Source organism: Anopheles coustani (genome assembly GCF_943734705.1).
Source record: "Anopheles coustani chromosome X unlocalized genomic scaffold, idAnoCousDA_361_x.2 X_unloc_130, whole genome shotgun sequence".
Lineage (NCBI taxonomy): Eukaryota > Metazoa > Arthropoda > Insecta > Diptera > Culicidae > Anopheles > Anopheles coustani.
Window position 1 is genome coordinate 1 of NW_026525083.1, and position 7,500 is coordinate 7,500.

Consider the following 7,500-nt stretch of genomic DNA (forward strand, 5'->3'; position numbering starts at 1 on the left):
CGGCCTTGCCATGAACCGATAGCGCTTCGCTGTGTTCTAACGTAAGTTAGTACTACTCAATACCTTTCCAAATCATGTCTTAGATTGTCATTTGCTTGCTTACAGCCGGAGCTATGAGCGATACCGTAAAAAGTACCGAAACTTGGAAAAATCCTTGGATCGCCCATATCCCCCCTTTGGGGACCAGATATCGAAAAAAGTTCTTATTCAAAAAGTTGCGCCTTAACGTGTTCTAGTTATGCCTAGAACATTTCACTTCGCTAGCTGGCCTGCAACTTAGCCGTAATTGGGATTTTAGGGTGTTCATGGAGGGCCCATTTCCTGCGACTTGGTATCTTTTGGGCCCTATGTTTCTCTAATATCTCCACAAGTTTTCCAGATAGCTTTCTCATACTTTCAGGGTGCCTAGAGCACCTCAAGACCTTTCCAACGCTATGCCGCTCGCCTCGCTCGGACATCTACAGCCGAAGTTATTCGAGGTACACGGTACCTTACCCTGTTTTCTCAGTACTTGGTCGAAAATTTCGATCAGCCATATGACCGACTTGGACAACCCTGAGCGGGTTGGCCCCATATAACTAAACTTTTGTCTCTTGTAGGCAAACTTATAAATGTTCTACGTCAACTCGCTATCTCGTACCGCCTTGACGGTATACTTGGTCCAAGGGCCATTTCCAGCGACTTGGTCGCAATTTCGCTCTAAGTTTCGCTAATACCTTCGTCCGTGGACATGGTGATTTTTTGTTCGTATTTTTCCTTGATAGTCCACTCAAGACTATTCCATACCAGAGCCAAGCGTCCCGCTAAGTGCCATACAGCCTGAGCAGTAATTCATGAAAGGTACCTCTACCAGTTTTTGCCATACTTGGGTACAAACTTTGTATCGCCCATATCTCCACTTTGGAGGCCAGCCAGCACCTTTGCCCCATATACTTTTTTCTTGGTCATACCATGCACTAAATATAATTGTTCTACGCCAACTTGCTATCTCTTCTCTAACTTGCCGTTATTCTTGGTCCAAGTCCCATTTCATTCGTTTTCGGACCCATTTTGCTATATGTTTCACTAATAGCTTCGGCCATGGACAAGCTGATATTCTGTTTGTATTTTTGCTTGATAGTCCCACTCAAGACCATTCCAAAACACACCGCAACTTGTCGCTCGGTGGCAAACTGACCGAGTTATAATTCATGAAAGATACCTCAACTTGGTACACCATGTGGTCGGCCCAAACCATATACCGACCAAACGACCGACTTGGAGCACCCTGACCGGGTTGCCCCCATATAATGAAAGTTGCGTCTCTACACGCCCAACTTATGAATATTCTACGCCAAGTCGCTATCTCTTACCGGTAAGCCGGTATTCACCTTCCAAGGGTGATTTTGGTCAAGTGCCATTTCCTGCGACTTGGTCCCCGAATTGGACCATCATCACCTAATATCTCCGTGGTCTTTCAACTCAGCCTCATGAAACTTTCAGGGTAGATAGGTCTCCCCAAGACCTTTCCAACGGTGAGCCGTTTGCCTCGCTCGGCCATATACAGCCGAAGTTATTAATGGTACTTGGTACCTTACCCTGTTTTTTCCATACTTGTTCGTACTTGGGTACAAACTTTGTATCGCCCATATCTCCACTTTGGAGGCCAGCCAGCACCTTGGCTCCAAATACTTTTTTGTTGGTCATACTATGCCCAAAATATAAATGTTCTACGTCAACTTGCTATCTCTTCTCCAACTTGCCGTTATTCTTGGTCCAAGTCCCATTTCATTCGTTTTTGGACCCATTTTGCTATATGTTTCACTAATAGCTTCGGCCATGGACAAGCTGATTTTCTATTTGTATTTTTGCTTGATAGTCCCACTCAAGACCATTCCAAATCACATCGCAACTTGTCGCTCGGTGGCAAACTGACCGAGTTATAATTCATGAAAGGTACCTCTTCTTGGTACACCACATGGTCGGCCCAAACCATAAACCGACCAAACGACCGACTTGGAGCACCCTGACCGGGTTGGCCCCATATAATAAAAGTTGCGTCTCTACACGCCCAACTTATGAATATTCTACGCCAAGTCGCTATCTCTTACCGGTAAGCCGGTATTCACCTTCCAAGGGTGATTTTGGTCAAGCGCCATTTCCTGCGACTTGGTCCCCGAATTGGACCATCATCACCTAATATCTCCGTGGTCTTTCAACTCAGCCTCATGAAACTTTCAGGGTAGATAGGTCTCCCCAAGACCTTTCCAACGGTGAGCCGTTTGCCTCGCTCGGCCATCTACAGCCGAAGTTATTAATGGTACTTGGTACCTTACCCTGTTTTTTCCATACTTGTTCGTACTTGGGTACAAACTTTGGATCGCCCATATCTCCACTTTGGAGGCCAGCCAGCACCTTGGCCCCATATACTTTTTTGTTGGTGATACCATGCACCAAATATAATTGTTCTACGCAAGCTTGCTATCTCTTCTCCAACTTGCGGTTATTTTTGACTCAAGTCCCATTTCCATAGTTTTTGGTACCAATTTGCTCTATGTTTCGCTAATAGCTTCGCCCAAGGACTTTGTGATTTTTTGTTCGCATTTTTTCCTAAATAGTCCCACTCAAGACTATTCCAAATCACTTCTTAGCTTGTCGCTCAGTGCCATACAGCCAGAGTTTTAATTCATGAAAGGTACATCACCTTGGTACACCACGTGGTCGGTCCAAACCATCAACCAACCATATGACCGACTTCGAGTCGAGCTAGCGGCTAGGCTCAATATAATGAAATGCGTGTCTTGATGCGGGCTACTGACGGTCTGAACAATGTAGCTCGCTAGCTCGTCTCTAAACTTGTGTTTTGGTCGAATATTGGGTGTTCATGTACCACTTCGGGTAACATGGACTTTGGTGCAACTTTACCACTTGTGCACTTAATAACTTCCCGGTCATTCAAGTCTTTGCCTTCATACTTTCAGGGTAGTTAGGTCTCGTCGAGACCTTTCCATACATATGCCAAACTCATCGATCGGACATCTATAGCCTGAGTTATTCGCGGTACACCGTACCTTACCCTGTTTTTTCCTCAATTGGGTACAAACCTTGGAACACCCATATCGCCCCCTTTAGAGACTAGCTGGCACGTTGGCCTCATATAATGATAAGTGCACCTCAACTAGGGCTACTGACGGTCAGAACATTTCAACTTGCTAGCTCGGGCCCACACTTGTGTTTTTCTCGAATATATGGTTCAAGTGTGCCACTTTGGGCACTTTTGGACATTTTGTCCCCACACAACTTTCTTGCCTTGGTAGATAGGGTCTTGTGATCTTGGGCAAAAAGATGCACCAAGATATGGTCTAACTTTCGTTCTTGTACCGCAAAGCGCTATCTCAAACACCCGAGGAGATAGAAAGTGATTATGTTCGGTATATCGGTCTTCCATGGCCTACTATGGTAAACCCCTGCAGGTATGCAACCGAAGGTGCTTGGTACATGTATTTGGTGCAATATCGGTGCAAAGTAGGTGTTTCCTTGATCGGGCTATAACTTTCTTGGTTGATGTTGGATTGCTTTGCGGTCTTCGGGGGATAGTTAGGGAACATGTTGGCCAACATTTCCTTATTCCTCAGCCTGGCCGTACCTCTTACCGTCTAGGCGGTATACATGCTCTAAGTTGGAACTTGTGTTCCTTTGGGTAACTTCTCTGACTTTGACGCTTAATAACTTTCGTTCATATGCAGTCTAAGCTCTGCAACTCTCAGGAAAGCTAGTACTACTCATTTCCTTTCCATATCAGTCTTTGGCTTGTCGATCCGATGTCTACAGCCTTACTTATTCACGTTCCCTGTGAAGGTAGGTTTTTGCCCATTTTCCAGTTCATGTGGTAACATTCCCAGACTTTGCCGGCTTTCTCTTCATGTGGTAACTTGCTTGCTCATGTGGTAACTTGGAAGTGTATTTCTGACAGACCCAATCTGGGACTTAGCCGATTTTTCTCTGCATATTATATGGATCCATCACTAGGCCATCTTGCTTGCTCATGTGGTAACTTGGAAGTGTATTTCTGACAGACCCAATCTGGGACTTAGCCGATTTTTCTCTTCATATCATATGGATCCATCACTAGGCCATCTTGCTTGCTTGTGTGGTAACTTGATAGTGTATGTCTGACAGACCCAATCTGGGACTTAGCCGATTTTTCTCTGAATATCATATGGATCCATCACTAGGCCATCTTGCTTGCTTGTGTGGTAACTTGGAAGTGTATTTCTGACAGACCCAATCTGGGACTTAGCCGATTTTTCTCTTCATATTATATGGATCCTGGACTTAGCCGATTTTCTCTTCATATCATATGGATCCATCACTAGGCCATCTTGCTTGCTTGTGTGGTAACTTGATAGTGTATGTCTGACAGACCCAATCTGGGACTTAGCCGATTTTTCTCTGAATATCATATGGATCCATCACTAGGCCATCTTGCTTGCTTGTGTGGTAACTTGGAAGTGTATTTCTGACAGACCCAATCTGGGACTTAGCCGATTTTTCTCTTCATATTATATGGATCCTGGACTTAGCCGATTTTGCTCTTCATATCATATGGATCCATCACTAGGCCATCTTGCTTGCTTGTGTGGTAACTTGGAAGTGTATTTCTGACAGACCCAATCTGGGACTTAGCCGATTTTTCTCTTCATATCATATGGATCCATCACTAGGCCATCTTGCTTGCTTGTGTGGTAACTTGGAAGTGTATTTCTTACAGACCCAATCTGGGACTTAGCCGATTTTTCTCTTCATATTATATGGATCCTGGACTTAGCCGATTTTTCTCTTCATATCATATGGATCCATCACTAGGCCATCTTGCTTGCTTGTGTGGTAACTTGGAAGTGTATTTCTGACAGACCCAATCTGGGACTTAGCCGATTTTTCTCTTCATATCATATGGATCCATCACTAGGCCATCTTGCTTGCTTGTGTGGTAACTTGGAAGTGTATTTCTGACAGACCCAATCTGGGACTTAGCCGATTTTTCTCTTCATATTATATGGATCCTGGACTTAGCCGATTTTTCTCTTCATATCATATGGATCCATCACTAGGCCATCTTGCTTGCTTGTGTGGTATCTTGAAAGTGTATGTCTGACAGACCCAATCTCGGACTTAGCCGATTTTTCTCTTCATATAATATGGATCCTGGACTTAGCCTGTTATTAGGTTATTATATATGGATCCTGGACTTAGCCGATTATTAGGTTATTATATATGGATCCTGGACTTAGCCGATTTTTCTCTTCATATAATATGGATCCGGGACTTAGCCGATTATTAGGTTATTATATATGGATCCTGGACTTAGCCGATATTTCTCTTCATATAATATGGATCCGGGACTTAGCCAATTTTTCTCTTCATATAATATGGATCCGGGACTTAGCCGATTTTTCTCTTCATATAATATGGATCCGGGACTTAGCCAATTTTTCTCTTCATGTGGTAACGTATGCCAATCGCTCACAAGTCATGGGATAAGGGTACTTGTGTTCTTCCATCTTCTAAGTCCCGCACGGGGACATCGTGATCGCCCCAAGTCCGGAATAGCGCCAAGTCAAGCCCCACGGTGGCCGTGCAGGACCTGTTAGCGGCGGCCCCACTGACAGCACTAATCCGGACTTAGAAATTATATCTTTCTAATCGAACACCACACACGCAACACCACCATACCACCATCTCCTTGCAAGTACCTAAGTACCCGCAACTCCATGGTGAAGGCAATGTCACTCCATCACCAACCTCTTTGCACTGCAAGCACTTGCGTACCCACAACACTCCGAAGAAGGCAACGGCGCGCGATGCTCGACTCCACACACCACACCACACCACACCACCGATGGCCAGCCAGCCAGCCAGCCCAACTAAGGGCTAACCCACCAACCAACCACCAATGGCCTAGGCCAGCCGGATCCCACCTTCAAGTCCAAGCACAGCCAAGTGCAAGTACCGCCAAGTGTTCACCAACCGCCCAACACACCACACCACCGATGGCCAGCCAGCCAGCCAGCCCAGCTAAGGGCTAACCAACCAACCAACCACCAATGGCCTAGGCCAGCCGGATCCCACCTTCAAGTCCAAGCACAGCCAAGTGCAAGTACCGCCAAGTGTTCACCAACCAACCATCACACCAGGTCAGCCGGCCGGTACCCACCTTAAAGTGCCATTACCCTCGGGTGCAAGCTCAATCAAGTGTTAACCAACCAACCCGGCCAAGGCAGCCAACAGGCCGGCACCCTACAGCACCGACCCGCCATCACCACCTCAACCGTTGACCATGCAAGTGGCCTCGGACAACAGGTGACACCCGAAGTACATCCGAAGAACGTATATCAAGTGTTTGCTCACCAAGTCCTCAACCAACCCCAAGTACCCGGAGGTACCCAGAGTGTTGGATCCGCCAACCCGTCCCGGCACTCCAAGTCCTTGCGAACCCAAAGTGTTTGCCCGGTAGGGCCATTGTATCACAACGCTTGCTACCATGCAAGTGGCCTCGAACAAGGTGACAGGGGTATCTTCACCAAGTTCTCAACCAACCCCAAGTACCCGGAGGTACCCAGAGTGTTGGGTCCGCCAACCACTACCAGCACTCCAAGTCCTCGCGAACATAAAGTGTTTGCCCGGTAGGGCCATTAGACCACAACGCTTGCTAACCATGCAAGTGGTCTCGGACAACAGGTGACACCCGAAGTACATCCGGAGAGTGTACAACAAGTGTTTGTTCACCAAGTCCTCAACCAACCCCAAGTACCCGGAGGGTACCCAGAGTGTTGGGTCCGCCAACCACTACCAGCACTCTAAGTCCTCGCGAACCCAAAGTGTTTGCCCGGTAGGGCCATTAGACCACAACGCTTGCTAACCATGCAAGTGGTCTCGGACAACAGGCGATACCCGAAGTACATCCGAAGAGTGTATATCAAGTGTTTGTTCACCAAGTCCTCAACCAACCCCAAGTACCCGGAGGTACCCAGAGTGTTGGATCCGCAAACCCGTCCCGGCACTCCAAGTCCTTGCGAACCCAAAGTGTTTGCCCGGTAGGGCCATTGTATCACAACGCTTGCTACCATGCAAGTGGCCTCGGACAACAGGTGACACCCGAAGTACATCCGGAGAGTGTACAACAAGTGTTTGTTCACCAAGTCCTCAACCAACCCCAAGTACCCGGAGGTACCCAGAGTGTTGGATCCGCCAACCCGTCCCGGCACTCCAAGTCCTTGCGAACCCAAAGTGTTTGCCCGGTAGGGCCATTGAATCACAACGCTTGCTAACCATGCAAGTGGTCTCGGACAACAGGTGACACCCGAAGTACATCCGGAGAGTGTATATCAAGTGTTTGTTCACCAAGTCCTCAACCAACCCCAAGTACCCGGAGGTACCCAGAGTGTTGGATCCGCCAACCCGTCCCGGCACTCTAAGTCCTTGCGAACCCAAAGTGTTTGCCCGGTTGGGCCATTAGATCAC